At 38.1% G+C, this 25,604-nt stretch overlaps 1 long non-coding RNA gene across 1 annotated transcript; it reads left to right on the top strand.

Moving 5' to 3' along the window:
* Positions 1 to 21,001: 21,001 nt before the first annotated feature.
* On the top strand, positions 21,002 to 22,520 carry LOC134791880 (uncharacterized). The gene is made up of 3 exons (XR_010144359.1): positions 21,002 to 21,079; positions 21,722 to 21,800; positions 22,324 to 22,520. It is a non-coding gene; the product is annotated as an uncharacterized LOC134791880 (long non-coding RNA).
* The last annotated feature ends 3,084 nt before the right edge of the window (positions 22,521 to 25,604 follow it).

Here is a 25,604-nt window from a genome sequence, read left to right as displayed (position 1 = left end):
GATAATCATTTATTGCATTATTATTTATTTGTACAATAAAATAAAGGTAGCTGGTACTTATAGCACAGGTTTATACCTAATTTAAGTTTCAGCGAAAGACTCTTGGACAGTGAATCCTATGTAACATAACTTAAGAAATTATTTATAAGATGTAAACTTATTGAGCTTAATAAACTTTATCTGCAAGTTGCAAGTGTCCATAGGCTGTGGTGACGGCTTTAATTCTAGCGGGTCATGTTTCCATTTCTTAGTTGTAATGTTGTACGAAATAGTATACGTTTTTCTAAACAAATTATTTTACTTGGCTAACCCGCACAGTTGAAAATATGGTTGTTTCCTCTGATTGAATAGCCTGACCAAATCAGGTAGTGCGAACGCGAAAATGAAATTGCCTCGCCGATCTCTCCTGATTCAATTTTAAGATTTTGACCGATCAACTGGAGATGCAAACGTAAGAATGCCAATTTTCGATGCTAGTATGTGCTTATAGGGGCATTTTTTTTATTTGGAGTGCTAGAATATCACCATAAATCTAAAATTGTGTGCATGTGAACGTTAGATGAGATTGACGCCAATTTTTTTCCTGATCAAATCGGTCGATTGGATCATCCCGTCTGGACTGGCCTTAACCACGTAAGCCAAACAACTCGGAAGAGAGATCTAACCTCTCATCTGTGGGCGACCCGGTAATGGCCTCGCTATTTCCAACCCCCACCTGTGGGAGACTCGATTTAGTACCGATATGCTCGTATGTTAAAATAGTTAACTTGCGTCGTGCGGCAAGTTTGAACGAGCTGCGATTCGGTTAGCGGAACAAAGGCGAACACGGAACACGATTAAACAAGTCGAGTGCTGCCGTGACATGCATTATTCCGAAGTTAATGTATGTAAGGAGGAATTTGGACCGGAGACCTACCTATTACTTGTAAACGATATCGACGATGGAAAGGAGAAACCCCTTAAGCGACATTTTGCTAACTTTACAGGAGAGCGTTTAAAAGTATACATTTTCAAAAAAAATCGTAACTTTTTTTCTAGTTGTTTTAAAGACTTCAGTTCTATGAACGTATTTTATTAAATTGTAATACCTAATCATTAGTAGTAACGTTACTGAAAAAATCGTATAAATGTCGTTTAATTTAAAGTGACCTTAAGATAAAACCAGAGAAACCCTTTAAGCGACATTACAATTTTTAGGCAGATACTAGAAAAAAACAATGAAACGACCTTTTATATCATACGTATTACTGGAATATTACTTTAAGCAAGTATAGTGAGGACAACGTTTTCTCATTATTATTAAAGAGATTTTGTGGTCCAGAATTGCGTTACCTATGCAACTAATATAATTAATTATTAATTGTATGTCTTTCCCATCACGGAACAATGGTGTTCCGGACCTTTGGGAGGCGTGCGCGGAGCCGAAGCCAACACGTAGAGGCCCTTTTGACACTTTAATGAATTGTAAGGGGTACACCGAGCGGATGCTGCCCTTACCCGTGTCATGGGACGCACGCAGAGGCAGCACCCGCCAGGGTGTAAGGGCTATTGAGAGTTGATGTTGAGTTGTTGAACTAGGTTATTGGGTGAAAGCGATGGACTAAGTACTGAGCTATGGGGTAAAAAACCGGACGCCTGCCTAATAAAACGGTATGCAATTTTATTTCCGGCAGACGGTGACTCGCCCTCACAAGATGGGCCCCCACAAAAAGCGACATCTAGGATGGCTCAAGGGCAACACCGGTGTGAGCGGCTCAGGGATGTCGAGAGGTGTGCGCCGCTTTCTACCCAGTGGCTGTTAACAGCCACTGTGCCAACTCGCGTCTTATGCATATTTCACTTCCACCCCTGGAGCTTATAGCTCTAACGACTCCACTCTGACCGGCCGGCTAAGGCAAGCCAGAGGCAGAGAATCCTGTCCCACCCACCCTCCTTGCGGGTAACAGAACTCCCCAGGAGCACTCGGGTACGTGAGGGCGCTAATCCCCAACAGCTCGCCACAAGCTGCCCTGCGTTGACTGATTGCACTGGTAAAACCAGCGGGCGATGGGGTCGTCACATCCCTACGTCCGACAATATTTAAGTTGTAATGTGTGATTATTACACATCTTAATTATTAATATTATTATGTATATTTTAAATCCAATATAAACACAATTATTGATAATTATGTCTTCTTAAACGGGTACCTTGTAACCTAAAACCGGAAAAAACAGAAATGTACAGGGTAAACATGAATAAGTAAATAAAACAAAAAAAACGATAGCTATTGTTTATTTAAATTGCAAGTTTGTAATTTCTTTAATCACTCTTGTGTTTTAAAAACTTAGTGTTAGTAATTTATTAAACACTAATTGTAATACTAGTAATGGCATACATAATCCTAAATATTAAACATTAACCTGCTTATTCATAAACGTCTATCAAACCTGTATTAGCTAATTTACACTGAAAAAAAAACCTGGTACTGGTAACCAGAATCTGGTTAGCTGTACTATATTGTCTTGTTGTATATGTGACGACAGGACACTTTGTAAACATAACCAGACCATTCTTGTTAAATTAAATTTGTTAATTCTATGAAGTGTATAGTAGTGGGTATAAGACTTTTAGTAAACCCAACTAGCCGGTCTGTTAATGGTTACTAAATAATACAGTAACATATACGTTCCTGTCCTGTTGTTATAACAAGGTATTCAGTATATGTAACTGAACGATTTGTGCGGTGTACTGGTTTTATATTGTTCACGTTACCAGAACGCACTGTGCTAATGGGGCTTCTAAGTGAGCCATATGTTCACTGCAATATGTGGCCGGCAACTATTGGTGTCCTCTTACTCACATGTTAGAGAGGGACACTAATAGTTGCCGGCCACATATTGCAGTGAACATATGGCCCGTTTAGAAGTCCCTTCAGCACAGTGGGTTCTGGTTACGTGAACAATATATAACCAGTACACTGCTCTTCTAGTAAATACAGACAAGTTTTACACACTTATTTTTTTTATTTTATTGATCAAATAAGTAACACAGCATTACAGTAAAACCAAGGCACTGTGACACTACAAAAGAAAAAAACATTTTGTCTCCACAAAGAAAACAATAGACACAAAAATGACATACAAATTAAACATTGGATTTGGGCGACGACGTAACACCGTGGCTCCGTAGCGTCGTCTGACTCGGCGTAGGATTCGGCAGGTTGCCCCGGAACCGCCGAAACACCACACCCTTCGGCCAGAAGTCCGCGCTTGCGATGGTGTCCTGCAGAGGCCGCGGCACGCGCACTACAAATGAACTGAAGTGCACATAGTGACGCGACTGTAGCTGGTGCACCCTCAGCGTGTAGCCAGTCTTGCGGCGGACGTACTCCACCACCTCGTCGGCCCCGGCGGAGTAATGCAGGCGAGACACGTAGAGCGCCTTACTCGGTGTCGCAACTCGTAGGCCAGAATTAACCGGCTCCGCAGTGCCACGCAGAGTTTTACGAGGCGCCCTGCGCGCCTTGCGTTTCCTTTCCTTGCGGGATTGCGTTTCCTTTCCTTCCACATCGGTGCGGGAGGACTTTTCCTTAATCGGAGCCCGCACATTTCACTGTGTCAGCAACACGCACTTATACTATACACTTGTACTAGTTTACAATAGAATTATGGACAGGATCTACGTAAATAAAACATCGACCGGCCGGAACGTAAGACGCTGGCGTAATGGCTGCCATTCTGTGAATTGCGCAATTCCTTTCTCCGCCCCCCGCCACCCGCGCATACACCGTGTTGTTGGCACAACTGTTTGATTCGTTCAGACTACAATGCATTATAGTAACCACAACATAATAACTTGTAACGTGTACACTCGTATCTTTATTTTTACGTATCAATAGTTAAGTGTTACGATGCATATATTAAACGAGACAAACGTTTAATATTTACAACACTTGCATCTTTACATATACAACGAAATTGTAAGCAGTACTAAATTGCATTTAACTAGAATTAAACAGTGATGTTTAAAAAACAAGTTTTACACGATACAACATTTTTTGTTATTACTACCGGATTTTAGTAGGTATAACTATATTTTTAATTACTATACGTTCTGGTAGTATTGTAGAAAATTATTTTTTTCGGTGTATGTTTTGTTCCTATCTGTCACTTCGACATTTGTCATTGCTAGAAAAGGACAAAACATAAATTAACTAATATAGGTTTAATAATCGTTTATGACGTTTATTCAATGTTTACGTACAAGCAGGTCCGACAATATTTAAGTTGTAATGTGTGATTATTACACATCTTAATGAATACCTACTACCTACACAAATGGGTATGTTACTTCTTAAATACTTACATAATATTAATTATAATAAATAAACACTTATAAATTAACAACAATTTGTCTGTGACGGCAAACAGCGAGACAACCGCCTCGCGCCTCCCCGCTATGTTCGCTGCCGACTGAAGCGACCGACTGGTTACTTCGTGTTCATAAAACCGCCATTTACAGGTATATTACACTAAAATTGGTACACTGATGCGACGATTGACAGGTAAAACCGATAATTTAAGCCCCAGGATACCTTTTAGATCTTTCACTTAAACGACTAAAACAAGTTTTAACAAATACATTAAGCGACATAAATGCTAAAATTCAACGTGTCGCTTAAAGGAGCAAATTCTGTCATAAATTTTGTGACAACCAATTAACCGACAGCATTTGTTGTTCATAATACCAAAAGACACGATTAAGCGCCTAACCTTATATATTCAGTATTTGTAATAAACACTTTAACACCATCACTACAAATTCAAGCAATATTTAAAATCACTTTAAGCGATCAAGTATAAATTTGTGTGTAGTTTAAGTGACGTAGTTCAAATTTAAATCAAATTATGTGTCGCATAAAGGGGGGGTTTTTAAATGTGTCCACTATTAATAACCTAACTTAACCGACATCAAAGTCATCAGATCGCTACGTAACCCGGCTTAAAAGACGCAGAAAAAAAAGCTAATTCCAACCGTATATATAACTCAACTACATTCAAAATGTCGCTTAAGGGGTTTCTCCTTTCCACCGTCGATATCATATCAACGACAATTTTATCATGACAATAGATCATGGTAATCATACCCCTGTTATATAACATCTATCTTCGAATGATGATCTATCATATTTTGCACAACAACCGGTTAAATGCGTTTTTATCAGAGACCGCTTGACGTAGATACCAAAAATTTAGAACAATTATAGCAACTGCCACCACTAACACTGTAAATAAGTCAAAAGCCCTTATTCAACTGTGAGGTGTGAATGAGTGGTAAAAAAAAGTCGCTAGGTACGGGGTAAAATATAAGACATATTTCATAATCATAATACATATTATAATTATGTTTTTAAACCAACCCTAGAGAAACGTGAATTGCGAGTTCAAAAATAAAGCCTCAAACCGAACTGAAATACGGGTTCTCGCCATACAAACTCATTACCGGGAGCATTCCCTTGGCTAAGCTAAACGGAAAATAGTAAATTTGTTCGCTTACACAAATTAGTAAAAACATTCCTAGAAATTTCTGCCCAAATACCCACTAGGATTCAGCATGTGAACGAGCTGCTGAATTGATTCAAATTTACAGGCATACATTATTCATAGGACTCTGACTTGCATTTTCTTGGTAAACATCGTATCTCACTCGATTGTACTATTTAAAAAGTGCCCTTGTACATAGTGGATACAGTCTATTTTACAATGATAATTTGGGACGTGATAGTTGGAGGCTGAACAACATTCAATGTGCTTGTATAATGCAACTACTCGAATGTGGGAACTCACGGAATTAACAATGAATTTAAAACGTTAATCTAAATTAGACATTGTTTCTCTTGGGCAATATCATTTTGCTGGAGAAGACTGTTTCTTTCCATAGTCTTGACAACAAAATGAAATTCACCGTGGTGACGTTAGTATAGATGTTAGCAACACATGTAAACCCTTTTTACATCTACCTAGAGTCAGACCGAGAAAAGTCTGCAGCTATTTTGATAGCCCACGCAGTGCAAGTATCATTAAACGTTAAACTTCTATGAAATTATGACGTGTAAATAACACTTGCACTGCGTGGGCTATCAAAATCGCTGCAGACTTTTCTTGGTGTAACTCTAGCCTGTTTTCTGTTTCGAAGCGATATTTCGAATTTAAAATTCATTCTGGTATTGACATTTTTTTTTTTAATTTATTGCGCAGTAAAAGTTGTACAAATAGTGAACTTCATGACAGATGGCATTCTCTACCAGTCAACCCTCGGGCAAAACAGAGTTCAAACAGTAAGGTGCAGGAAATATTTACAATATATCAGGGATTGATATGATACGATCGCTCGCTCTTACTGATGCGAGTGAAATGCAGTGCGAGTCGTGGCATAAGGCAACTCCCTGAGTCGTCACAACTATATATACAGAGAGTTTCACAATATAATGTGAAAAATAAAATAATAAAATGCTAAGTAGTATGTACTCGTCATTACCCTTGTTGCCTCTTCTTCGGAATATTGAAGAGCATGCAATATTCACCCAGCGAATATAATACCTAAGGAAATAAGTACACATAAATCTGACAGATATGACGAATACGTCTGTATACTGTTCTTATACTCGTATTGCTATCTATTGGTCAAACCAAATTACAAATACCAGTAGCATAAGCTACTGCGGTCTATTTTTTTTTCTGAATAAAATTGTAACTCGTTTTAAGCTCTTATTTGTATCAGTCAACGTTTCGGTCAGTTCGATAAAATAAACCGGCACTATTGTTAGAGTTAGACCAAGAGCGTCAAGCGTGTCATTTTAAACGTCAAACTTCATGAAATTATGACGTATAAATAACACTTGCCCTAGAGTTAGTTAGTTTGATAGCCCTATAAAAATCGCTGCAGACTTTTCTTCGTCTAACTCTAGTGCGAGCGGTACTTCGTTGTTGTAAAAACACATCCTATATAAATATGGTCGGCGCTTTAAGTCACAAGCAAAACCTTATTTCTTTCACGACTTTTTAAAAAGGTAGACAAGATTTTCAGAGTTTTTCTATAATGAGTACGTTTGGCCACAATACCAAACATGTTAAATCTACCGACATTTAAAAAACCCTACCTACTTGTGCCCCCAACATAATACTAGTAATCACCAAACACACCTTAACTTATTTAGGAAATGTTATATTAATGCGTTTAAAGGCAAGATTACTGTTAAGACCGCGTTCCCACCAAGTCTTAACGACAGATATGTATACACAGGGCACGACACACGACTATTAGTCGTGTGTCGTGCCCTGTGTATACATATTTATTTAGTAAAGTGTTCACACTACAGACGACACGAATAACGGTAATCAATCAAAATCATGCATCCAGTCGTGGCTTGTTGACCGAAGCGAAGCGAAGGTCTACGTTTTGACTCGGGCATTTTGCTTTCGTATGTCCGGATGTTCTCCTCTACAGGTCGCAATTCTTAACCGATTCTCGTGAAATTTTGTGACCGAATTTTATGACTAAATAAAATTTTTTTGTCAATCCGGTTTTTGGAAATTTTTAAAAATGGCGGAGTCGTGATACCTGGCGCCTAAACAAATAGTCGTATCGATATCATAAGACTTTTTTCTTTTTGAAACATGTTTACAGAGTTAATAGCAAAAAATGCAGAAAAAAATTATCGCTGGTTTAGGCGGTATTTAGATATTTAATTTTAACTAATTTAAATTTGAGAAGGAGTAGCTAAATTTCGTCAACCCATCTAAGAACTATTTGGCTCAGTTTGTAAACGTTCGCTTTTTCTGTTTGCACAGAGGGTCTGGGTTCGATCCCCAGTAATTGTATGCTGGGATATTATAACTTTTTGTATTTTTTTACTCATAAATTTCGTATTGTTTTTCTTTTATTTAATATACACCGTGTTTTTATTGAATTCCGTTAACTTCGGGGTATAGTTAAGTACGTTTATAAGAACTAAATGGCATAGTTAATTAAAAAAAAAAAAATTTTTTTTTGTTTTCTTTTTTGTTTTTTTTTTTGTTTAAAAAGTAATTAAATGTAGCATATAGCGTTGTTGTACCACGGGCATTACATTTAACTCAACCAAACAATTGAAATCTGTGACATATCAATGTCATTTCGTACATCAATCGACCGAGATTGTACTTAAGTTTAGTAGCAAATGTATGAACTCATTCTAAACACTAATCAATATGTAAGCCGGCCCTAAGGCAAGTGTACACGCTTGTAGAGGCCTTATAGTAAAAAAATAAATTATGGATTATCTCCGAAATGGACTTAATTAGAACATCGGTGTCTTTGAGAAAGTTACTTGATTTAAGCTCAGGAATGCACCCTTGAAATTAACGGAAATCAAAAAAAACACGGTGTATTTAAAGCTCTTAGCACCATGTTATTTCAAGCTCTGCTCGCGAGGTCTACAGCTCACAGAGCCACTAGTATATTTAAACGGAGGTGTTCACATATAGGACGGTACGATTCTTGTCCTTACGACATAGTGGGAACGCGCCCTAAAACCGTCAAAATATTGGCGGTTTTCAGTAGGTAGAGTTAGACCAAGAAAAGTCTGCAGCGATTTTGATACCATACGCAGTGCAAGTGTCATTTACACGTCATAATTTAATAGAAGTTTGACGTTTAAAATAACACTTTCACTGCGTGTGCTATCAAAGACGCTGCAGACTTTTCTTGGTATATCCTTTATCTTTCTGGTACCTTGTTGTACATTTGGCTACATTTGTCACCCTCTTTTCACTCTGTCCTCTCATCTACTCAAAGGTTAACTGGAAGAGATCCCTCAAAGGGATAAGTTTTGCCTTAAGCCTTTGTACTTCTTACTTATTGTGTTATTTTTAATATGTCTTTTTGTACAATAAAGAGTTTACTACTACTGACTCTAGGTAATTTGTATTAAACATGCTGTATAATAATTAAAACCACACATTTTGCACGATAACTATTTCAGTGTCCGCTACCTCGCTTGGGTAAGTCCGCTCACAGATAAGCTTTTATCACTTGAAAGCTCTCTGTGTAAACTTTCGTGACATCCGCTTCGGGTTCTCTGTTCCACTCCGGAACCCCCGCTGCCATTCGATAGCGTGACGAGCGCTCGCGTTTGCGTTATGTCTATTTTTGTATGGGATTTTGAACAGCGCGCCAAGCGGAATGTTTTGGAAACTCAAAATCCCATACAAAATTTCACTTAACGCAAATCATTTAAACTTAGACCCATCAAAGGTCTTAGCAGAATATAACGTGCCTAAGTTTTCCTTTAAACGAATATTATGATTGTATGCTTTAAAGCCGCCATTCGTACTCTCATTTTGTTAAATTATGCAACAAAGTTTAAATCAACAAATATTGAACTGTATGGTATACATGGTGATTTAGGAGACGTGAGCAAGACTAACACTGCGCAATTCGTAAATTATAAGCAACTTTTTCGTATCAGTATTAGTGAGGTTAACGTTAATTTTCTAGTCGTGTTGAAAAAAAAAGTTATTAATTTATTTACGACATGCATGGTCACCCTAAAATTAGTATACTAAACAATACCGATATTCTATGTCAAATTGCGTGTCATCACTGTCATCACGGTCTGGTTACTTTTGAAATCCTTTGAAAACTCGTATTTCACTCAAGTTTGACAGTTTATTGTCTTCGTAATCAAAATGCTGTCATTACAGTTAAAAAGGTTTTATGTTTATTAATTAGGTCTTGTAGGGTGACCATGATTGTGGAGAATTAAATTTGCCCTCACCAAAAAGTAAAAAAAATAGGAAAAAGTGTGGTTGTTTCACCCAAATATGACGGTGATCGATCAATTATCAGTTACTGAGTGTGCAGGATTAGTCCTGCTCACGTCTCATGAATCACTCTGTATAATGGTGACCATTTTCAAAGCGTCTGGCGTCCGTCAGTTTGGTGGGTGGACGACATTCGAATGATTGCGGGTCACTTCTTAATCAGATTAGCTCCTAATTATGCTCAGCAGTGGATAAAAGGCTGATATAATGATGTTATGGTATCAATCACCTACCAACATATGTACATACCTACTCACTATACATGATATGAGCGTGGTAGGTACCATTTGTGTCACGTCACGAAGATAAACAAGGCACCTGGGCATCCGACATTTACCCAATGACAAGACCACACACTCAAGCGTATAAATATGCCGCATTTAATTAAATCACCGAAACATACCTAAATTTCCAGCGAAATGTAATATCACGCACTTGAGCAATACACCCGCTACGCTACATGACACTCCTGAATTCTCATCAAAATTAATCATAGCTGTTCTCCGCTAGCTACAAAGCTTTACAAATTCCGTATGTATCTTCGAAAAGAGACATGTTAATTGTATTAGCGATTTACAAGCTGTTTAAAAACGTACGTCTTTAAAATAAGGTACAATTTGGTATATGATACTTTAGACTCAAGTTTAGAGATACAAGCTTGTGTAATGGATCGGGAATATGTTTTAGCATTTAATACAGGAACTTACACGTTCCTGATGGCTGTGTATTTATTCCCATTAATGCGCAATCACTGCACTCGCTGCAAGCGAACCAATGCAACATGTTAAACCCCGGCCCGTACTAATGAGTGTCTTAGGAATTGATATCAGTGCTGTATATCAAATGATATTTTATAATTAGGTACATCAGTCCCACCCAGGCGACTGGAGCTTTTCGGTGAAGGAAAACATCGCGAGGAAATCGGACTAATTCTAATAAGGTCTGGTTTACCTTCTGGGTTAGAAGGTCAGATGGCAGTCGCTTTCGTAAAAACTAATGCCTACGCCAGTTCTCGGGATTAGTTGCCAAGCGGACCCCAGCTCCCATAAGCCGTGGCAAAAACTGCTGGGATAACGCGAGGAAGACGAATTCCAAGTAACTCATTAACCACAAGTTGTTTACCAGTTGCTGTCCGGTGAAGGAAAACATCGTGAAGAAAATTCAAAAGTACAACATCCCCAAACAGGATATTCCGCAATGAAATAGGTCCAGTAGGACATAATATAGACTGGGCTAGTGTTCTAACTATTCGTAATCAGAGAGCGCACTGATACTGGTTTACCTGATCTATTGTTTCGCCCGTATTCAATATGCAATCGAAATAACATCCCTGTATTAAAATCAACGATATTATCGAATACCTATTTTTCCCGATCGGCATCTCGCGGAATTACACGGCTTTGTGCCAGTAAGTGCAAAAGGAACTGGTATTTAGTATCCGCTCAGCGGGGAATAAGGATGATCGTAGTTGGTTGTAGATGCGGGATGGTACATTGATTTTCCAGCTCAGTCGGTCCTCAAATGTTGAGCGTCATTACCCCGTTACAAAAATCATTTATGCAGCCAAATCTTCAACAACACCGAAACTAACTAATTTAACTTGAGTGAAATGGTATCACTATCTATCTTCTATCTATACATATAATAAAGCTGAAGCGGGTCGAAAGTCTGTACATAGAAGATATTCGAAAAAAAGTTGGCTGGGGATACTTAAAATCGATAACAGAACACGTTCCAACAGTTTTTAGAATTTTTGTCTGTTTATCTGTTTATCTGTTTGTCTGTTTATTTGAACGCGCATCACGTGAAAACGGCTGAACGGATTTTGATGCAAACTTTACTAATCTGTCGAGAACATCCCCGGCCAGGTTATAGGCTATAAAAATTCAACCCCTAAAAGGGGGGGTAGCCACAACACTCGATTGACTTAAGTTTGCCCCTGAATCTTATGGCGCTACTTAGGAAGGAGGGGCAAACTTTTTTCAAATATGTGCTACCACTATTGAGTACCCTGGTAAATTAACAGATGGCGCTGAATTTAATACGTGTTGACATGAATAAGCCACCGAGGAAGGATTTTGCCAAATTAACTCTAAGTTTAGAAGAGGGGGTATGGATATCAACAAATTTAATTGAATAATTATGTTGATTTAATAATACAACAAAATTAAACGACAGTAAATTAATTGCCCCTCATTGCACAGTGCCATCTTTTGGGGAACTGAGTAAACATTAAGTAATCAAGAAAACTAAAAATGAGTTTACATAGTTACGTAGTGGTAAAATAAACACACATATCAACACGCGTATAATTGCATAATTATTTAAAATTATTAAATTTCTCCGTCATGAATTATACCTAATCGTAATTATATCGCATCCATATCAAATCCATATTCATACGTATCGCCTCCTGGCCACGAAGGTGGGTAATTTGAAAAAAAAACATTGACCTCTGTCATTTGCAGTGCCGGATTAACCCTTTTAAGCAAAATAAGAAGTTGCTTAGGGCACCACGTCTAGGGGGCACCCGTAGGCTAAAAAACGCGCAGGCTGCATCAGCGTTGCAGTCGTCGTGGAGTAGGTACCTACATGATAACTTTTATACGTGTACCAGTACCCATTTAATAACGAAGGGTCGAAGGGATCAAGTAAGAGAGTGCGTAAGAACATCTCCAACGTATTAGTCTTTCGATTTGACCTTACGCGGAGGCCCTTAAAGTCATGGAAAAAAATCTTGCTTTCGGGCTTGCGGCCAGCCGATTTTTTCGACATAAGTTACCGATTTTATAGCGAATTTTGCTCTCTTGAACGCCAAATTTGTCGGCCAAGCCGAGTTGATCCTTAGCCGCGATCCTGAGACCTAACTGTCAAAGTGTTATAAGGGGCCCCGTGAAAGCCGAAAACTAAAAGCGTCCTATCAAAGAGCGCTAACCTCGCTGAGACCCTTAAATATCGAGCCCTATGCGAAGCTAGGCTGATAACAAACTGCCCCATCACTTCTCTGTATGAAATCCTGGATTCGCGCCTGGTTGGGACTAAAAGTAAAAATGTGCAACTGTCTATCAAATTGCGTTTTTATATCGAAAAATTTTCGCGCTCGCTTCGCTCGCGTTTCAATAACTTTCTAAGATATGGCGACTGCAGCAGCATTACTCTGTTGCAACGTTGCTGCTGCAGCACTGTCAATTTTCGTGATAAAATGATGTGACTGATTTCCATACTAAAAGTAAAGATTTACAACTGTCTATCAAATTGCGTTTTTTATATCGAAAAATATTCGCGCTCGCTTCGCTCGCGTTTTCAATAACTTTCTAAGATATGACAAAGGTGACATTCGGGTGGCGACTGCAGCAGCATTACTCTGTTACTACGTTACTGCTGCAGCACTGTCAATTTACGTGATAAAATTATGTGACGGATTTCCATACTAAAAGTAAAAATGTACAACTGTCTATCAAATTGCGTTTTTATATCGAAAAATTTTCGCGCTCGCTTCACTCGCGTTTTCAATAACATTCTAAGTTATGATAAAGGTGACATTTGGGTGGCGACTGCAGCAGCATTAGGTACTCTGTTGCAACGTTACTAGGGCTTGCAATTCGAATATTCGAATATTCGAATTTGTCGAATATTCGGCCTGTTTTGATATTCGAATATTCGGCCGCTCAGGTTTCGAATATTCGAATATTTTTTATTACTATAAAAAATCTATTTAATCCGCTGCAGTTACAGTTTCTGTGTGTTTTCCGGGTATTTACAGTGAATGAGTAATCAAAAAGTATGTTATTTTTACGGTGCATAAGTTTTAAGTTAAAGGGTCATTCTGTTTATTAAGACTAAACCTTGCCCGCACTTATCGCAATTCTCAAATTTGATCATACCAAACCTGCCCAAGTGCCCAACTAGGTAATCTAACTATGCACCTTTAGCTGACAAATAATCCAGTAGTCAACTAACTTTTTCCTTTAAATATTCCAATATTATATAATTAAGCCGACCATTAATTAAGGCCTCTGAGTGACTACAAGTTAATTTAAATCAGAAAATAATTACCTACTAAAAAAAATTTCTTACATACCTAGGTTTGGTTTAGATGATTAAAGTTATATTATTTCACTCAACGGCGCATTTATAATAAAAGTTTTATCTAGAAATATTGAATACGTCTTATTTTGGCGTTTTACTTGTTTTTATAAATGTGGGCATCTCTGGTAGGATGATAAAATCTAGTCAATTAAGTGGATTTCTGCAAAATATCATTAGTTTTAGCAATATGTGAAATAAGCTTTTGAATAAAACGATAGTAAACCGATTTCTCGTTCTTTTTCTTATTTTTTATAATATTCGAATAATTATCAAACTGCACAACGGGGCTTAATCGCGTTGTGCAGTTTGATAATGTTTAATAATCGTGAAAGTTTAAATCAGTGATTCGAATAATTATTCGAATATTCGAATATGTCGTCAGAAAAAGTCGAATATTCGAATACCTGAAAGTTTCGAATATTTGCAAGCCCTAAACGTTACTGCTGCGGCACTGTCAATTTTCGTGATAAAATGATGTGACTGATTTCCATTCTCAGTTGTAATGCGGCAATGAACGTCACTCAATTTACCAAAAATTCACAGATTTCGTGCCTCACACGACTATCGAGCACATTGGAAATGAATCTACGGTATTCGAAAAAATACTGTCGCTGAGCGACGAGAAAGTCTGGATAAGGAAAAAGTTACAAAATAAAACTACAACGTTGAATGATAATTATTTTATTCTTAGATTAACACAAGTACCCTGGACATAACGCATGTGAACAAACAAATTGCAAAATTACCACACGCGTATCGAAGTTTGAATAATTGTCGCCGTGGCGCATAAGTATAGGTACATATTTCATTTTTCGATTAATAAGCAGGATATATTAATGTTCAAAGTACAAGAAAATTATTACACGGCAAATCCGTAGTCAACTCGAGAAGTGGTAGCCACATCGCCGTTATCCTCACTCGAGTCTTGATCGGCAGCGGCCCATTTGCTGCAAGATATGAAATTTTCTTGACAGCAGTTTGACGCGACGAGAGATGACCATAACAGCGTTTGTCTATGTTGCACCAAGCCTGAGTTCCAATAGGTACTACCAGGGTTCAGCATCAGCTATCTTGGGTAATGCTCTACCATGTGATCATCATGACGAATCGGATGTCCAAAACAGCGCGTGCCTATGTTGCACCAAACCTGAGTTCCGCTAGGTACAACCAGGGTTCAGCATCAGCTCTATCTTGGGTACTACTCTCCTAAGTGCTCATCAAGACGAGTCGGATGACCAAAACAGCGAGTGCCTATGTTGCAACAAACCTGAGTTCCTTTAGGTACAGCCAGGGTTCAGCATCAGCTCTATCTTGGGTACTACTCTCCTAAGTGCTCATCGAGACGAGTTCGATGACCAAAACAGCGTGTGCTTATGTTGTATTAAACCCGAGCTCCACTAGGTACTGCCAGGGTTCAGCATCAGCTATCTGCTAGCAGCCGCCAGCAACATGCTGAGGTGAGACCATTTCGTGGCACTTTTTCTTTTTTATGTTTCTCTGTATAAGTTTTTATTTTGTGTTTTCTACATCTACCTCTACCTCTACCTCTACCTCTACCTCTATCTCTACCTCTACCTCTACCTCTACCTCTACCTCTATCTCTATTTCTATTTCCACCACCACAAGAATGCATAGATTGTCGAATAGTGAACACGTTATCTACGCCCGTCTCAAACAGCTATCCTGTAGAGTTAGACCAAGAAAAATCTGCAGCGATTTTGATAGCCCACGCAGTGCAAGTGTTACTCTGCCGACATAATCCCGATAATTCACAACAAACACCGATAACGAACTCTGCGAAACATGAAGTCATAAATGTCATGTGAAAAATGTCGTTCCGACTTTTTGACTATTTTAAGGTTAGGCTACAGGGCAAACCCTTAACCGGATCGTCTTTGTTTTAGGCTCAAATTGTAGCTGACTAAATTGTCCAGAGCCGTTTTTCTCAAATTTTTGATATCATACGTCGTTTCCAAATTATCGAGCACCAAAATCAAAAATTCGGAAAAAATTGAATTATATTTTCACTATTTTGACCATAACTTTTTTCGTTTTTGACTTTCTCGAATAATTATTTTTGCACCTTACAGCTCTCGTGATTATGCGTCTTTTGAGCCTATTTTTAATATCATATCTTCACAACATTCCGAGATATAAGGGGATCGCACTTTTTCGTGAAATCGGACCCTATACTGGAGCGAACGAAAAGACATTTCCAATGTCAAAAATTTCAATGTAATCTTGATGACCCTAGGGAGAGGGGGCGCCATGGTCTAGAAATGCTTAGGGCATCAAACTATCTTAATCCGGCACTGGTCGTTTGCGGAGTCAAACGATTTGGGACCCGCATTTTATACGCATTTCCATACCTTCCCGAAAAAAGTCGAATCATTCGCGAAAGTCTCGCAACGCATTGAGGTTACAAGGGGCACGTGGTCTTCCTCAGGAGTCTGAAGAAGACCACGGTGAGTGGCGCTCTAGCCAAGCAGGCCGCTTCGCTTTCGCTCGCGCGCGTATACCAGTGTTGGGCAAAAAGTAATTGAATTACTAATTAACAATTGCAATTACAAATTTTAATTCCAACAAATAATTTCCATTACATTGGAAAGTAAATAAAATTTTAATTACTAATTACAATTGCAAAATGTAATTAGTAATTAAATTTTTAATGACATTTCGATTTTAAAATTTTAAATTAATTACTTTTTTGAATTACAATTACTTTTATATATGCAAGTTTTTGATCATCTTTATTTCTAAAATCAGATGAACATTTTGAATGGTTTTAAATTTGACTAAGCAACATTGTCAATGTTAACTTTGGTTGGACTGTAGCAAAGGGAAGGCTGGGACTTAGATTTTTTTTTGACAAAGTGGTGTCATTATGATACTATTTTAAATGATTGTAATGTGTAGATCACGTCAAAATAAGCATTTTTTATTGAAAACACTTTTCTCTAAAATAAAAAATGGCTGAGTTAGACGCCTCCAAAGATTGATGTTTTTAAAGGGAGCTGGGACTTTCATCGCGAGTGGTGTCATGATGACATATATTTTAAATGATTGTAACGTATAGAACACGTCAAAATAAGCTACTTTTACTTGAAAAACTTTTAGTCCCAGCCCCCCCTTTGCTACAGTCCAACCCAAAAGCCACCTTAGGTCGGCGCTTACGTCATTATTAGCGGCGCCCCAATACTAATGCGGTGCTACGCGACGTAAGCGCCGACCGACATATTCAACGTGGTTTGTCACATAGTACCCTGTAAAGGTATGATTCCCGGGATAAAAAATATGTTATAACGTTATCCAGCGTATAATGGAATTCATAAAAGTTTTTCTTTATAATTACTCCAAGTAAATTTGTTCATATTTGCATATTATTAAAAGGTAAATGAAAAGTAATTGAGTAATATAATTACTAATTAATGTAATTACAATTGCAAATTACACAAATAATTTAATTACATGTAATTAAATTACAAACAATTTAATTACATGTAATTAAATTAGTAATTAAATTACACGAGTAATTAATTACTCCCAACACTGGCGTATACCTTACTGTATCGTCCGATATACACCTACTACTCTGTCGTTCAAATCACGTGTAAAATTTTAATAAGAGCGAATAAAACTATTGATTTTGGAGTGTAGTTTTATTTTGTGGTACCTAACTGTAAAATATTTTATCTGAAATATTTTATTTATTTATTTACTTCAAGTTCCGCCTCCAGGGGAGAGGGAGAGAAATTAAGATTAGAAATTAGCCGCTTACCGCACAGCTAGTATAATATAATAACTAATAACTGACGGACTCCTAGCTTCGAGCGATACCGGGAAAGGAGACGAGACGGCATTCGTACTATTTCCCCTCTGCCGAAGCATAGGGTACAAGTACCTAAGGCGGTGCGTGTTGTGACACGTCCGTACACAAAAAGAGATCGAGGTGTGCAAGATTTGTCTTACGGCGCGATTCGGGAAATGAATTAGAGATTAACTAGATACGATATAGTAAAGATATGTGACGTCCCACAGGTAAAGGTACCTTATGGCGGTTGGCGCTTACGCTATTATTAACGTCGCTCCAATATTATTGTGGCGCTGTGCGACGTAAGCGCCAGCCGCCATAAGGGACCTTTTGCCGTGGAACGTCACATAAGTTTACTGTTTCATATCTAGTGAATCTCTAATTCATTTCCTGAATCGCGGCGCCAGCTGCCATAAGCTACCTTTTGCCGTGGAACGTCACATATCTTTACTATTTCATATCTAGTGAGTATCTAATTCATTTCCCGAATCGAGCCGTTTGACGTATTTCATTTTCTATGTATTTGTGTCGTCATTGTCATTACAGGTTTGATTTTGTATGTAGTGCGACTGTGGGCACGTTTCCCCCCGCTAAAAATGGTAGAATGATATGTACGATAAGATATCGCTTGGGCTCCTCCCTTCCGACATGTCGGAAGCCGGTGTTGCTCGAAGCCTCAAAAAATACAATCTTGCCTTTTATCAAATCACATCATTTATTGAGAAATTTGAGAATTAAGTTATCCACATAACGGTTACAAATAAGAAGTCCCTATCACAGTTATGAACCCTGGCAGGGTTGAATACATAATAATGTCGGTATTTAACTAAACATAAGACAAACTCTTTATTTCATTTACGCGAGCGGAGCCGCGGGTCCGTCTAGTATAATATAATATATACCATCGCTCACACTGTTAACTGTCCATCGGTGGGCCTTATGCCTTTTTAGGGTTCCGTACCCAAAGGGTAAAAACGGGACCCTAATATTACTAAGACTCCGCTGTCCGTCCGTCCGTCCGCCCGTCTGTCACCAGGCTGTATCTCATGAACCGTCATAGCTAGGCAGTTGAATTTTCACCAGATGATGTATTTCTGTTGCCACTATAACAACAAATACTAAAAAGTACGGAACCCTCGAGTCCGACTCGCACTTGTCCGGTTTTTATTATAACTTTAACTTTCAGAAGTGCCCTTTCTAACTTGTTTGCATATTTATTAGATCTAGACTAGAGATATCAGGGGCGAGTAGGTAAGGAAAATGCAATAAGTTCCATTCAGTGCATTTGGAGCGTGAAACGATGGCTTCAGTCAGAATACTCCAGGCGACGAGGTATTACAGAGAAGGTCGATACTGGATTATTGGGATAGTGCAAGTGGCGCTAAGAAGACTAAATCACCTAAATTTTAAATCTCGATCCTTACAAATTTTGATCACTTTACGTACATTCCTGCTACGGTAAAAATAATTCTGCGGGGTCTCTTTGTTTCCTATAAAGTTTTAAGTCATAATGTATTGTTTGTCATATTATCGTTAGTCATAAAACTGAAACCGTTAACTTTTCAGGACTTTCGTAAGGTTATTCTATAGATAGGTTAGGTTAGGTTTGTTTTATGGCAATCCTGAAAAGTTACGCGTTTCTGAGAAAAACCAATTATGACTAACGAAAATTCAGACAAATAATACATTATGACTTAAAACTATTTGGGAAACAATAGAGACCCTAATTCTGCTGAGATGACGTATGAATTGTGGAGCTCAATCTAGTGGTCTCGACTGCAGCCAACGTCCAGCTGTAGCAGATTTTGCTTACTTGACGATATCAAAACCAATAAAACATTATTCTCACTCTCACTTCATAAATCGTAAAATAAAACATGCGTAGATAAAATATTAATACAATTTACATGCGTAACAAAACAATTCTTCACGTATTCCTTTGATAAGAAATCACTTAAGATACTTATACCGCTACCATGGGTTGCAAATGTTGCAAGCGAATATTTTCAACAGACGATAACGAATAAATGGGCTTCAAACAATAGCTTCAAATAGTTTTCTTTAAAACCGTACCATGAGTTTAAAGAAAACTTTATCGACTGTATCACGATAGTTTTCGCCAGCAGCTCATGATAATTATATCATGAGTACCTATATGTAGAGTTAAAGAATAAACTACAGACAGAACAGTATTTTTCTATAACATAATTTTGTCACATTTGTACAGCCGATACCGATACGGTATAATATCGATACCACTTGGTACAAATGTTCTATGGCCACAATCATAAAACTTTAGCCGTAATCATTTAGATTCCGATATATAATTCGCCTTCAGGCTCACACTAACGATATTTAGTACATTAAAGTAGGTACATCTAGTGCTCTATTACGGCTTATTAAAAGGTAAATACGTCGATAAAGGGCCTACTGTAAAACGTTGTACGATACACGTGTGCGAATAGGTCATTCGCAACTCGTGTCGAATTAAACCTTCGTATTTTTCGAACTTGTATGGTAAATAACTATTAGGTGACCACTAGACACTGTTTACGCTATATTTAGCGAGTACGGTGTTAATTCATTCATGGTAAAGGTATTTGTTCGCAATTCGACCATTAAGCTGAATCGAATTTGTGTGCTAATATCGGTGTTGCCAGAATAATACTGGACTTATTATGAACTAGATACTTAAATATAAAATAAAATAACATATTTTTTAATTTTTAGCCATAATGTATACCTACAACATCGGTCATATATATACAACTATGTATGTTGTTTGACTATAGAAGCCGAAAACACGACTGATGTAAAATGACTCGGTATCTACAATTTGCTGTTAGTACGAGTTATGTAATCCACCAAACCAAATTATTACAAAGTAAATAAGTAGTGAAATCAAGGAAAAATGTGAAAATCACTGCGGTGGGCGAGAATCGAACCCTTTGATGTAGGAAACCAACTGAGCTGCCGAAGATTAGTCGATCTCGCAAACTGAGTTATTTTTACTATAGAGACGACTAATACCATATATAATGAAATTGTCGCAATCACAACCTGTACCACGCCGCCAAAACGTCGTAAGTGCCGTAAAATTCATGGCGCTTACGCGTTTAGGTCGCGAGATTCACGCTCCACTTTTATATGGTTTCTTGACTTTGATGCCTAAACGGCAGCAACTCATGGCGCAAAATACTGGTAATACGGGTTATTATATTGGCAACCCATAAACACGTATTTAAGTCAACGTGCAACGCTGGCTAAGCCTAGTTTCTAAACGTCTTGAGCTGTTCGTTACTAAATAATGAAATACTTGCAAGTTTTTATTCTGGTAAGCTGATTTATTATTACTTCTACTACTTAGATCTAATCGTCCCTTTGGTCCAAATTTCTAGTCTATTAATTACTTCCAGCAGAGAGTTACTGAAACGCTAGACCGGGCCGGGGCCGGGCCGGAGCTTCCGGTACTTTCCGATAGAAAATGACATGTCGGACGCCTCGGCACAAGAACATTCACCGTAACATCGCTATTTTCCACGGCATCGGCAATGCAGCATGATGCAATGCGGGAATAGATTCGCAACTGGAATTAATTTTACCAACAGTTAACCACTGTGTACAGATTCGAATGGTGACTGTAGCAGTACCTATTTACTGTTACAACGTCGCTAAATTAATGTAGTATATAAGTAGATGCACGCGCGCGGTGTCGCTGTTAATATCTGAGATAAAAGTGTGACAGATTGAACATTCTAATCGTGGCCTAATGCGGGAACGACAGCAATAGGTACAACGTACCTATCAACAATAAAAATCGACACTGCCGTCGCCCTGTCAACAGTAACGCTGCTGCAGTCGTTTTCGAATGTAACCTTAATGCTATTTAGTAAAAACCATAACGGATCCATGTTTCATTGCACATATCTACTCGCTTAAGAGATCGCTTAATGATAGATCATTTTACTTATTTCAGGGTTTCCTTGTGATACTTTCCTTTGACTATGGTGAAAGCATACCGCCTAGGCCCGAGAGTTATGAGGAGTGGTATAAAAGTAAGCACTCATATTGAACTTTATTATATAGTTATAGTTATATAAAGCGTAAGCGCTGGTGGCCTAGCGGTAAGAGCGAGTGATTTTCAATCCGTAGGTCGCGGGTTCAAACCCCGTCTCGTACCAATGAGTTTTTCGGAACTTATGTACGAAATATCATTTAAATCTCAAATGGAGAAGCTGATCTCATCTAAAACCCCAGATATCGTGAATCAACCTAACGAACACTACGCGCCACTTGCACCATTCCACTCCCGGGGTAAACCGGTTAAACCTGGAGTTACCAAGGTTACCAGTACAATTTGACACTGGGTTTAACCGGTTAACCCCGGGTGGGATGACGCAAGTGGCCCAAGTGGTCCAATATTTATTATATTTTATTCATCACTTGACTACGAGTGGCCTCCACTCGCGACCCCGCGTAAAGGCGTTGAGAAACTTCAACCAACTAAGGTTATTTTAAAGAAATCTTTCTTTAGGGGGGTTAATTTTAATCTCGTAAACTATTTTACTAATATTTCAGGTAAGGTATTGAACTGCACACCTGGATCACAAATATTGGGTTACAACCAAATGGAGTCTTGTACCTGCGAAAGTCCAGGAGTCCTCAGCCACTGCGTACATATTCCGCCAATGCCTGGAGTTCACTACTAGACAATGTGCACGGTGATAATTACCCTTAAAGCTTATTAAAGGCGATTACAAACTTTTAAAAATCAAGATGATTATTTACTCACTACCTCTGCACCTCCGACTTAAACAATTACTCCATAGTTCCTTTTTTTTAGCATTAGAAAGAAGGTAAGCGATCTTGACATGTCTTCTAATTAAAAACGCTTTTTAAAAATCAGTGACTATTACTTATGAAATTTCATAAATGTTACATATTTTGCCGTGACTTATTTTTAAAACGTGTTTTTCGATTAAAAGACACGATTGTTTACCTTTTTACTAATGCTAAAAAAAAAAAACTATAGGAGTAGGACAGACAAGACTACGTGGATAGTGGTGAGCGTGTAAGTATTCGGTTACGTAAGGGATTATTCAATTTTTTACGTAGTAAAAGTAATGGTGGTGTTTTACTACAACCGTCTATTTCTAAATAATACAGATAGAAAGAGCACGGTACTCTACTTGCGAATACTGTATTGCTATGCTCTTGTTCTAGAAGTATCCCTATCCATAACATAACGATACGAAATTTACCTTCGCCTAAGAAAAGGATCATTTTAATATAATAGTCCCATCTTAAATTACCTTTTCCAATAAATGTAGACATATCACCATGTGGCAGACTTCATTTTGCCTCGAATAGTTTTATCACCTTACGCCCTTTTCGTCGAGGTTAAATCAAATATGGCGCAGCATAATACACGGTATTATGAAATATTTTTATTAAATTTCCTTTTCCATTGTACCTGGGTACTGAAATAACTGGCAGCTGCAGATAACTTGCACGCATGCGGCATTGTACAATATTTGCTTAAGGTTTTACCTACTCGTAAGGTTAGTGCTCACGTTACAGGGGTGATATTTGACTTATTGTTGTCTTGTTGCTCTGCCCCACCACGCATAATTGACGTACTCGTTGAAAAACTCATTTAACTACTTGTTTGCCGTGCCCTCGTGCAACAATTTCAAAATGTAAGCTGGTTTTTTACGTCTGATCTCGCAGCAAAGCTACAAACTGCAAGATCGCGTGCTTGGTCTCAGTCCAAATTTGCCACCCAGACCCAAAAAACAAAGGGCATTAGACACGAAAGCTTCCGATGCCACTCTAAACTCTATCTTGGAATCCCAATCTGCACAGACCACAGCACTTCTTGTGGGGCCTAGGGACCGGCTTGGCCAACATAGCCTTTCTGGCTCCTAGGGTGCCGGCCGCCTGTCTTGCCACCCAGTCAGATATTATATAATTTACCTCTATTAAAAACTAACTAAATACAAAAAAAAAATCTAATAAATAGAATAAATTTAGGCGAGTTTATGAAAAAAAATCAGCCATTTATTTGCTAAGCCGTGGTATAAAATAGACAATAGAATACCTAGTATGACAAGCAGCACTTCCTAGTAATTGTATCCAAGACCTAAATTACATGTTTCCTAAAGCTGTTAGCAAGGCTTTTAGTGATATAAAAGGACAGTGATCAATTTCCCTAAGTTTACGTGACGGCACAGAGGACTGAACTAACCATCAGAGTACCAGATTCATACAACGTTATATTAAATACTCAATATACTATTTTAAGTGCTTAAGTAGGCACAGTGACGACTTATACGACGGAATTTCGCGTCAAATTTCATTGACTAAACGAATTAACGCGTTAAACAAGCTACACTCGACAGCGCCTATCGTTACGAGTATAAAGGCGCGATTCGGGAAATGAATTAGAGATTCACTAGATATGAAATAGTAAAGATATGTGACGTTCCACGGCAAAGAATACCATTGCATCGGCTGAATATTGGAGCGGCGTTAATAATAGCGTAAGCGCGAGCCGCCATATGGTACCTTTTGCCGTGGAACGTCACATATCTTTACTATTTCATATCTAGTGGATCTCTAAATCATTTCCCGTATCGCGCCGTAATTGCGTCGTGTCTGCGGTAGAGCTTACATCTCTGTATCATGTTGTCACTCTGGTTAGTTTAGTCCTCTGTGGTGACGAAGTAGGAAAACAATATTATGTAAATAGGCTTAAGTGGATTATAATTTTCGTATAATAACTGTTGTTCGTCTTGTGTTAGATACAATTTTAATGAGGTTAAATCATATGCACGGTTTGAGAAGCCTGCTTTTTAGGGTTCCTTACCCAAAGGGTAAAAACGGGACCCTATTACTAAGACTCCACTGTCCGTCTGTTTGTCTGTCTGTCACCAGGATGTATCTCATGTACCGTGATAGCTAGACTGTTGAAATTTTCACAGATGATGTATGTATTTCTGTTGCCGCTATAACAACATACCTATACTAAAAAGTACGAAACCCTCGGTGGGCGAGTCCGACTCGCACTTGTCCGGTTTTTGTTATTTTGGATGTCTTGGTCAAAAATTACAATTATAATATGTAATAGTCATTCTTAGGTCTAATAATAAACGATCATTTTTTTAAGTGTTATTTTTAATCATCATATTCACTCCCCTCCCTTCCTCCTTCCTCTGGCACGCCTTAGCCGAGGGTTTAAAGAAGTGGCACCTCTCTACCCTTAGCCCGGTGTTGCCCTTGAACCATCGTAGATGTCGCTTTTTGTGGGAGCTTATCTGTAGGGGTGAGTCACCGTCTGCCATAGAATTGGCCTGATGACAGTAACAAAGAATCATGGAAATAATAGTTTCAAAGAAACATATATGTTAATATGGTTCTAAAAAATGGCCCAATCTCAGTATAAACATTAAGTTTATTAATATATTCAATAAAATAAAAGTGCAAAATTCTCCAATCAGCCATTTTGACTGAAACGCCAATCAGAAGCGACCTAAGGAGTGACGTCATCAATCCATGACGTATTTCTTAGAGCAGCATAGACAACCTCATTGACCGTAATCCATACATCCTCACCAAAGAGTTTGGAGGTTCAAAAAAATGTTATTTCGCCACTAAACATTTATTACGTCCAGAAAATATTATTACACAATGTAAAGTACATATTTATTTGTTATTAAATAAATAAAATGCTAAATAATATGATATTTCACCAAACACTTTTTTAATTATTTGGCTGAAAGAAACTATCATTGCCATGTTGGCTGTCGTAACCAGAAAAAATGAAAATATTAAAAAGTAAAACCGGCGCTCAGTGATTT

The sequence above is a fragment of the Cydia splendana genome, chromosome 6 (genome assembly GCF_910591565.1).
Source record: "Cydia splendana chromosome 6, ilCydSple1.2, whole genome shotgun sequence".
NCBI classification, from domain to species: domain Eukaryota; kingdom Metazoa; phylum Arthropoda; class Insecta; order Lepidoptera; family Tortricidae; genus Cydia; species Cydia splendana.
Note: the sequence above shows the minus strand (reverse complement) of the source record. Positions and strands in the feature narration are given on the sequence as shown.